Source organism: Aotus nancymaae, unplaced genomic scaffold, assembly GCF_030222135.1.
Source record: "Aotus nancymaae isolate 86718 unplaced genomic scaffold, 86718_ANA_hifiasm-v0.15.2.pri h1tg000161l, whole genome shotgun sequence".
Classification (NCBI taxonomy): Eukaryota; Metazoa; Chordata; class Mammalia; order Primates; family Aotidae; genus Aotus; species Aotus nancymaae.
Window position 1 is genome coordinate 1,480,853 of NW_026988576.1, and position 9,824 is coordinate 1,490,676.

At 34.9% G+C, this 9,824-nt stretch overlaps 1 pseudogene; it reads right to left on the minus strand.

The window, feature by feature from the left end:
- Window positions 1–6,186: 6,186 nt before the first annotated feature.
- Window positions 6,187–6,660, minus strand: LOC105709112 (large ribosomal subunit protein eL29-like; annotated as a pseudogene).
- Window positions 6,661–9,824: the final 3,164 nt, after the last annotated feature.

The window sequence follows — 9,824 nt, forward strand, 5'->3', positions numbered from 1 at the left end:
ACTCGGTTGGTTTCCAGAGATTAGGAGCTTAAGTTCCCAAACTCTGCTGCCCCAACTGGGGAGGATATTTTCAACTAAGTCAAGTTGGAATTCATGTGTGAACATTTATCTGTGGCTGCATATGTTGTTGTACAGGTAGGTTAACTAAACATATGGGAGGTATGGTTTCTCTGTTCAAATTTCAAATTGCTAACTTACAGAAATTTCTGAGGAAGCAGAATAGCCTGGTAGAAAGGCTTGAGACTTTGACGTCAAAGAGACAGTAAATTAGGATTCTGTCCTATATTTGCTGTCAGTTAACTTTGCTATAGATATTATATTATATAATATAGCTCTCTATATATAAATATAGATTTCTGTATATCTATAGATATATAAATATGTAATATAAATATATATTTATATCTATAGATATATATTTTTATATAATATATGTAATATAAATATGTAAATATATATTTAAATATATCTATAGATATATATTTATATACAATATATATAAAGCCCAGATTATAGATATATCTATCAATATATAGATATGTAGAAAGATATATCTAGATATACAAATATATATTTATATATCTAGAGATATATTATATAATATGTATTTATATATTTAAAGATATATAAGATACATCTTTATAGAGATGTTATATATAAATAGGATTATATAAATAAATAGGGATAGATATATATATTGCTATAGCTAAAGGATTTAGAAATGACATATATTAAGCACACATAAATACTATGTGCTCCATAAATGGTAGCTATTATTACCCAGTCATGACTAACCTGTAATATTTTATACAAAGTAGGAGCAAGTTTGATTGATGTGCCAAAAATATGTAGTCCAAACACTGAAAAATGACAGGCCATTAGGAAGAGGGGGATCAATGTCAAAAGGAAATATGAGTAGATTTTACAAATAAGTGAGATCAAACCCAATCGAAAACCTGACAGTTCATTTGAAAAAAATGTCATTACCACCTTGAAATATTTGCAGATATAGAAGATATAAAATTTAAAATGTGCATTCAAGCTTGATTAAATATTAGACCATTATGAGAGATTTGTTATCCATATCAAGAAAATCACTTGAGTCATGAGACTATACCTCCTAAATAGAGCTTTGATGGTGACAGATCTATATAGTTCTGAAAGTAGGACCCTGTTTTTAAAGAGGCATATGATTGTGGGTAAGAGTTTATCGCAATTAAATACCATATGTTAGAGGCCTTCCTGGAGCTGTGGTAGCAAATTATCAGAAACTTGGTGGCTTAAAATGACATAGATTTATTCTCTAGTAGTTCTGGAGGCCAGAAGTCTAAAACCAAGGTGTCTGCCGCGCCACACTCATTCCAAAGGCTCTAGATAAAAATCCTTCCTTGCCTCCTCCAGCTCCTAGTGGTTGCTGACACTCCTTGGTGTCCTTGGCTTGTAGCTGCGTAACTCCAGTCTTAAAAATATTTACAAAAGTAGGGTTAGGGTTATGTTAACTATATAAATAAAAATTTTAAATTTGTGTTTTGGCCGGGCGTGGTGGCTCACGCCTATAATCCCAGCACTTTGGGAGGCCGAGACGGGTGGATCACGAGGTCAAGAGATCGAGACCATCCTGGTCAACAAGGTGAAACCCCATCTCTACTAAAAATACAAAAAAATTAGCTGGGCATGGTGGCGCGTGCCTATAGTCCCAGCTACTCGGGAGGCTGAGGCAGGAGAATTGCCTGAACCCAGGAGGCGGAGGTTGCGGTGAGCTGAGATCACGCCACTGCACTCCAGCCTGGGTAACAAAAGCGAAACTCCGTCTCAAAAAAATTTAAAAAATAAATAAATAAATAAATAAATAAATAAATAAATTTGTGTTTTAATTTTAATACAGTAAATGTCAATACAAAAAACACACGAAAACAAATGCTCTTTGAGATTCTCTATACTTTTTTTTAAGAGTTAAAATAATCCTGAGACCAAAATCTGAGAACTAACAAGTTAAGAGAATTTGATTTATATATTTTTCATGTCTGATTTATTAAAGACATAGAAGTTTCCTAAGAACCTCAGAAAATCTTCCTTGTTAGATTTGTAATTCTGTCTTTTGAAGTATTTGAGAGAACCATATTTTTTCCTGTGTTAATTGAAATATCATAAGACATGTCTGAAGTATGTAAGTAGTGTTATCTAAGGTAAATCGATTTGCATTTACAAATTAATTGAATATTCATTAAAGAACCAGTGATAACTGTTCATATTTTTGTATAGAATTTACTAGTTTGATTTTATAAATTTAATAGTAAGATTTTTTGCAAATGAGATTGCTTTCTTGATTTCTCTTCTTGCTAGCTCATTGTTGGTGTATAGAAACATTAATTTTTGTATGTTGATTTTGTATCTGGAAGCTTTACTGAAGTTATCAGTTCTAAGAGTTTAAATAATTTAAATAATAAAAGGTATATTTTTGAAAGTTTAAATTAAACTTTTAATAAGTAACATGTTATTTACAACACAAATAAGCATAGTAATCCTTTCTATGCACAATAGAAATTTAGATATTAAAATATATTTCCAAAACCCATTAACAGGTGTTAGGAGCATAGGACATAGGACAGACACATTTCAATAAAGTGCCAAGAGCTATCAGAAGCGTCTCCAGGAAGAACCCAATAATTAGCATCCTTGGGTTTGGGGTTGTCAAAGAGGAGGTGTCACAAGGCCCTTGGTAAGGGCAGGGAAATTCTAGAGAGGAATAAATCCCAATGGAGGCCAAGGATATTAGGGATAATCTTTATCACCCTCTTAGGTATTAATCCCTTCTCAGATAAATAGTTTGCAAATATTTTCTCCTATTCTGCAGGTTGCCTCTTCACTCTGTTGATTGTTTCCTCTTCTGCTCCAAAGCTTTTCAGTTTGATATAATTCCATTTTTCTATTTTTGCTTTTGTTGCCTGTGCTTTTGAGGTCATCTTCATAAAATCTTTACCCAGACCAATATCCTGATTTCTCATGTTTTCTTCTAGTAATTTCATAGTTTAGGGTCTTACACTTAAGTCTTTAACCCATTTTCAGTTGATTTTTGTATGTGATGAAAGATAGGGGTCTAGTTTCATGCTTCTGCATATGGTTATCCAACTTTTTATTACTGATTCAATCTCATTACTGATTAATGATTTAATTACTCTTAATTGTTCTGTTCAGGCTTTCTATTTCTTCTTGGTTCATTCTTGGTAGGTTGTATGTGTCCAGGAATTTATCTATTTCCACTAGGCTTTCCAATTTGTGGGCATATAGTTGTTCAAAGCAGGTCAAATAATTATTTGTATTTCTTTTTCTTTATTTCAATAGCTTTAGAGGTACAAGTGGTTTTTGGTTACATGAACGAACTGTGTAGAGGTAAAGTGCGGGCTTTTAGTGTATCCTTCACCCAGATAGTGTACATTGTACCTAATAGCTAATTTTTCATTCCTCACTCCCTCCCCCTGCTTCTGTGTCTCCCATGTCCATTACACCACTCTGTATGCCTTTGCATACACATGGCTTACGTCCCACTTATAAATGATAATATGTAATATTTCATTATCTGTTCCTAAGCTACTTCATGTAGGATAATGGTCTCCAGTTCCATCCAAGTTGCTACAAAAGACATTATTTCATTTATTTTCTGGCTGAGTAGTGTTCCATGTTGTAAACACATACCGCATTTCCTTTATCCAGTTGTCAGTTGATGGGTATTTAGGTTGATTCCGTTATCTTTGCAGTTGTGAATAGTGCTGTGATGATAAACATACACATACAGATGGCTTTTTGATATAATAATTTGTTTTACTTTGGGTACATACCCAGTAATGAGATTACTGAATTGAATCACAGATCTACTTTTAGATATTTCTTAAATCTCCATACTATTTTTCCATAAAGGTGGTACTAATACACATTCCCACCGGCAGTGTGTGAGTATTCCGTTTTTACTATATTTGCACCAAGATCTATTGCCTTTGACTTTTTAATAATGGTTCCTCTGGCTGGGGTAGGATGGTATCTTATTGAGATTTTAACTTTTAATTTCCCTGATGATCAGAGATGTTGAGTATTTTCTCATGTATTTGTTGGCTATTTGTATATCTGCTTTTGAGAACTATCTGCTCATTTCACTTGGCCCGTTTTTAGTGGGATTATTTATTTTTCTATTGTTGATTTGTTTGAGTTCCTTGTAGATTCTGGAGATTAGTCCTTTGTTAGATGAATAGTTTGCAAATATTTTCTCTTATTTTGTAAGTTGTCTGTGTAATCTATTAATATATATCTTTTGCTGTGCAGAAGCATGTTAGTCTAATTAGGTCCCATTTATGTATTTCTTTAATTTGTCACATTTATTTTTTACCTTAGTCATAAATCCTTTGCCTAGGTCAATGTCCAGAAGAGTTTTTTATGGTTTTCTTCTAGAATTTTTATAGTTTCAGGTGGTAGATTAAAGTCTTTAATCTAGCTTGAGTCAATTTTTGTATATGCTGAGAGAGAAGGATCCAGCTTCATCACTCTACATGTGTCTATCCGATTTTCTCAGCACTGTTTATTGACTATGATGTCCTTTCCCCAGCACATTTTGATCTGCTTTGTCAAAGATCAGTTGGTTGTATGTATTTGGCTTTATTTCTCGGTTCTCTATTCTTTTCCATTGGCCTATGTGTCTACTTTTATACCAGTAGCATACTGTTTTGATTACTATAGCCTTAGAGTATAATTTGAAGTCAGATAATGTGATGCCTCAAGAGTCATTCTTTTTACTTAGGATTACTTTGGCTAATCAGACTCCTTTTTGGTTCCATATGAATTTTAGAATTGTTTTTTCTAATTCTGTGAAAAATGATATTGGTAGTTTGATAGGAACTACATTGATTGCAGATTGCTATGGACAGTATGATCATTTTCACAACATTGATTTTTCCAATTCATTAACATGGTCTGTGCTTCCATTTGTTTGTGTCATCTATATTTCTTTCATCAGTATTTTGGAGGTCTCCTTGTAGAGATCTTTTGCCTTCCTGGCTAAGTATATTCCTAGGTATTTTATTCTTGTTGTGACTATTGTAAATGGGATTGAGTTCTTGATTTGATTCTCAGTTTGATTATTACTGGTGTATAGCAGTATTACTGATTTGTGTACATCGATTTTGTAACCTGAGACTTTACTTAATTCATTTATCAAATCTAGAAGTCTTTTGGCAGAGACTTTATAGGGTTTTCTAGGTATAAGATCATGTCATCAGCAAACAGAGATAGTTTGACTTCCTCTTTTCCAATTTGAGTGCCTTTTATTTCTTTCTCTTGCCTGATTGCTCTGGCTAGGACTTCAGATTCTTTCCATGGTAACCACTATAGTGTCTCCTTTTTTGTTTCACACTGTATTTATCTGGGTCTTCTCTCTTTTTTTTTTGGTTAGCCTAGCTAATGGTTTGTTGATTTTTTTTATCTTTTCAAAAGGCAAACCTCATTTTGTCAATCCTTTGTAATTTTTTTAGTTTCAATTTTATTTCTTTCTGCTCGGATATTTATTGTTTCTTTCCTAATTTTAGGTATGGATCGTTCTTGCTTTTTTAGTTCTTTGAGATGCATTAGTAGGTATTTGAAATCTTTCTAGCTGTATGATATAGGTATTTATTGCTATAAACTATTGCCTTAATACTGCTTTTGCTATTTCCCATAAGTTTTGCTGTGTTGTATTTCTATTTTCATTTGCTTAATTAAATTTTTTACTTTTCTTCTTAATTTCTTAATTGACCTGTTGGTCACTCAGGAGCATATTGTTTAATTTCCATGTATTTGTAAAGTTTCAAAAGTTCTTGTTATTGATTTCTAGTTTTATCCCATTGTGTTCAGAAAAAAAAATAATTAATATGATTTAAATCCTTGTAAATTTATTGAGACTTATTTTGTGGTCTGTCCTGGAGAATGTTCCATATGCTGATCAAAAGAATGTGTATTCTGCAGCTGTTGAATGCAGTGTTCTGTAAATGTCTGTTAGGTCCATTTGGTCTAAAGTACAGTTTAAATCCAATGTTTCTTTTTTATTTTTTTTTCCTGTCTCAGTTTTATTTATACAAACAGCACAGGAGAACCCCAGCCCCATGCAGATGGCAACCCAGGGGGTTGCACCAGTCCTTCTGTCCTCACGTTGGCAGACAGAGATATCTACTCTGAAGCCTTTGTAGGGGCCTGGGTACCTTTGGGAGCCTGAGCTGGAACTGAAGCTGGAGCTGCAGCCTGGGCCTTGGTTTGATCCTTGGTCTTGGCCTTGGCCTTTGGCCAGCAGAGCCTGCGCTGCTTGGCAATGCGGGCACAAGCACGCTTCCCGAGCTTGGGGTGGGCAATGTAGGCAAGTCGATCGAGCTTGAGGCTGACGCCCTTTGGGAACTTGGGCTTAACCTCCTTGGACTTTACGAGGACCTTGATGGACTCGGCACATGCACTCATGGCCTTGGAATTGTTGGCTTGCATCTTCTTTAGGCCCTTCTTGTTGTGCTTCTTGGCAAAGCGCATGTTCCTTAGGAACTTGGGGTCCACCCGCTTAAGAGATTCATATGTTTGTGATCGGGGTTTCTTGACACCATTTCTGTGCCATTTTCGGGACTAATTGTATGTAGTGTGGTTCTTGGACTTGGCCATATCTGCACCTAAGCCATGGCTCCTGAAGCACCTAGAACCTAAAGAGAGCATCCAATGTGTCTTTATTGATTTCCTGTCTGGAAGATCTATTGATGTCCAGTGCTGATAGTGGGATGTTGAAGTCCCCAACTATTATTGTATCATAGTCTGGCTCTCCCTTTAGTTCCAATATTTGCTTTATATATCTGGGTGCTCTAGTGTTGGGTACATATATATTTACAGTTGTTGTATCTTCTTGCTGAATTGATCTTTTTTCGTTATATAATAAACTTCTTTATCTCTTTTTACCATTTTGACTTAAAGTGTGTATTATCTCAGATAAATACAGCTACTCCTGCTTGCTTTTGGTTTCTGTTTTTGTTTTTGCTTTTGAAATATCTTTTTCCATTCCTTTATTTTCAGTCCATATGTTTCTTTATAAGTGAAGTGAGTTTCTTGTAGGTAGTATATAATTGGGTCATTTTTTTAAGTCTATTTACCAAGTCTATACCTTTTAAGTGGAAGATTTAATTTATTTACATTCAAGATTAGTATTGATAGATGAGAACTTACTCCTGTCATTTTGTTAATTGTTTTCTGATTGTTTTGTATATCCCTTTTTTCTTTCTTATTTTTTTGTTTATCATTGTGGTTTTCTGGAATTATAAGGGTTTTTCTTCTCTTTATCCTTTATTTACTCTATCAGTGAGCTTTATACTTCTGTATGTTTTCACAACAGAGATGATATAATCTTTGACTTCAAATGTAGTATTCCCTCAAGCATTGCTTGTAAGGCTGATCTAGTGATAATTAATTCCCTCAGGTTTTGCTTGTCTGGGAAATACTTTACTTCTCCCTCATTTCTGAAGGATAACTTTGCTAGGTTTCTTATATCTGCTTCTGCATTCAATATACTGTAACATGTTGATTTGGTTAAAGTATATAAGGAGCATTCAGATTAACAGAAATAAGTATTTGGAAAAGGTAGGAGTATTTTTAATAACCTTTTCAAATAATTATGGCTATTCTTCTTTGATACTACACCAGAATTCTACAAGTGATAGTTTCGTAAAAGTTAATTGCAATGATCTGAAATCATATTAATGAACCTTTTGTACTCTGTAACATTAAAATCCACTGGTCTTTCTTGCAATCAAATAGTATGATTTTGTAACATCATACATTGGTCATTTGGAATATATTGGTTCATTGAGTTAATTAATTCTTCCAAATGTGGACACATTTTACTTCAAAATATCAAAAAAGTGTCAATATCACCCCTAATCTCAGTAAGTGCTGAGAAACTGTCAAACTCACAGTTGACAGACTTCAGTATCTAATTTTATCTTGAAAACCGAATTTTGTTTTGTTTTGTTTTGTTTTTTTGGCTACAGTAACCAAAACAGCATGGTACTGGTACCAAAACAGAGACATAGACCAATGGAACAGAACAGAGGCCTGAGAAGTAATGTCACACATCTACAACCATCTGATCTTTGACAAACCTGACAAAAACAAGCAATGGGGAAAGGATTCCCTATTTAATAAATGATGTTGGGAAAACTGGCTAGCCATATGCAGAAAGCTGAAATTGGACCCCTTCCTTACACCTTATACTAGAATTAACTGCAGATGGATTAAAGATTTAAACATAAGACCTAACACCATAAAAACCCTAGAAGAAAACCTAGGCAGTACCATTCAGGACATAGGCATAGGCAAGGACTTCATGACTAAAACACCAAAAGCAATGGCAACAAAAGCCAAAATAGACGAACAGGATCTAATTAAACTTAAGAGCTTCTGCACAGCAAAAGAAGCTATCGTTAGAGTGAACCAGCAACTAACAGAATGGGAAAAAGTTGTTGCAATCTACCCATCTGACAAAGAGCTAATATCCAGAATCTACAAAGAACTTAAACAAATTTACCAGAAAAAAACAAACAACCCCATAAAAAAGTAGCTGAAGGATATGAACAGACACTTTTCAAAAGAAGACATTTATGCAGCTAACAAACATATGAAAAAAAGTTCATCATTACTGGTCATTAGAAAAATGCAAATCAAAACCACATTGAGATACCATCTCACACCAATTAGAATGGCGATCATTAAAAAATCTGGAGACAACAGGCTGGGGCAGTGGCTCACGCCTGTAATCCCAACACTTTAGGAGGCCAAGGCGGGCAGATCATGAGATCAAGAGATTGAGACCATCCTGGCCAACATGGTGAAATCCTGTCTCTACTAAAAATACAAAAATTAGCCAGGTGTGGTGGGGCGTGCCTGTAGTACCAGCTACTTGGAAGGCTGAGGCAGGAGAATTGCTTGAACCCGGGTGGTGGAGGTTACGGCAAGTCAAGATCATGCCACTACACTCTAGCCTGGTGACAGAGCAAGACTCCGTCTCAAAAAAAAAATCTGGAGACAACAGATGCTGAAGAGGATGTGGAGAAATGGGAACACTTTTGCACAGTTGATGGGAGTGTAAATTAGTTCAACCATTGTGGAAGACAGTGTGGCAATCCCTCAAGGATTTAGAAATAGAAATACCATTTGACCTAGCAATCTAATTACTGAGTATATACCCACAGGATTATAAATTGTTCTATTACAAAGACATATGCACATATATGTTCATTGTGGCACTGTTTACAATACTTGGAACCAACCCAAATGCCCATCAATGATAGACTGGATTAAAAAAATGTGGCACATATACACCATGGAATACTATGCAGCCATAAAAAAAGGATGAGTTCATGTCCTTTGCAGGGATATGGATTAATCTGGAAACCATCGTTCTCAGCAAAATGACACAAGAACAGAAAACCAAACACCACATGTTCTCACTCATAAGTTGAACAATGAGAATACCTGGACACAGGGAGGGGAGCATCACACACTGAGGCCTGTTGGGGGATGAGGGGGCTAGGGGAGGGATAGCAGGAGGTGGGGGTATTGGGTAGGGATAACATTAAGAGAAATACCTAATGTAGATGACGGAGGGTATGGATGCAGCAAACCACCATGGCATGTGTATACCTGTGTAACAGTCCTGCACGATCTGCACATGTATCCCAGAACTTAAAGTATAATAATTTTTTTAAAAGAAAACCAAAATTTTATGATTGGCAAAAAACTGTCAGTTGTTTTTTTAAAAAACTGTAGGCTCCTAACACACA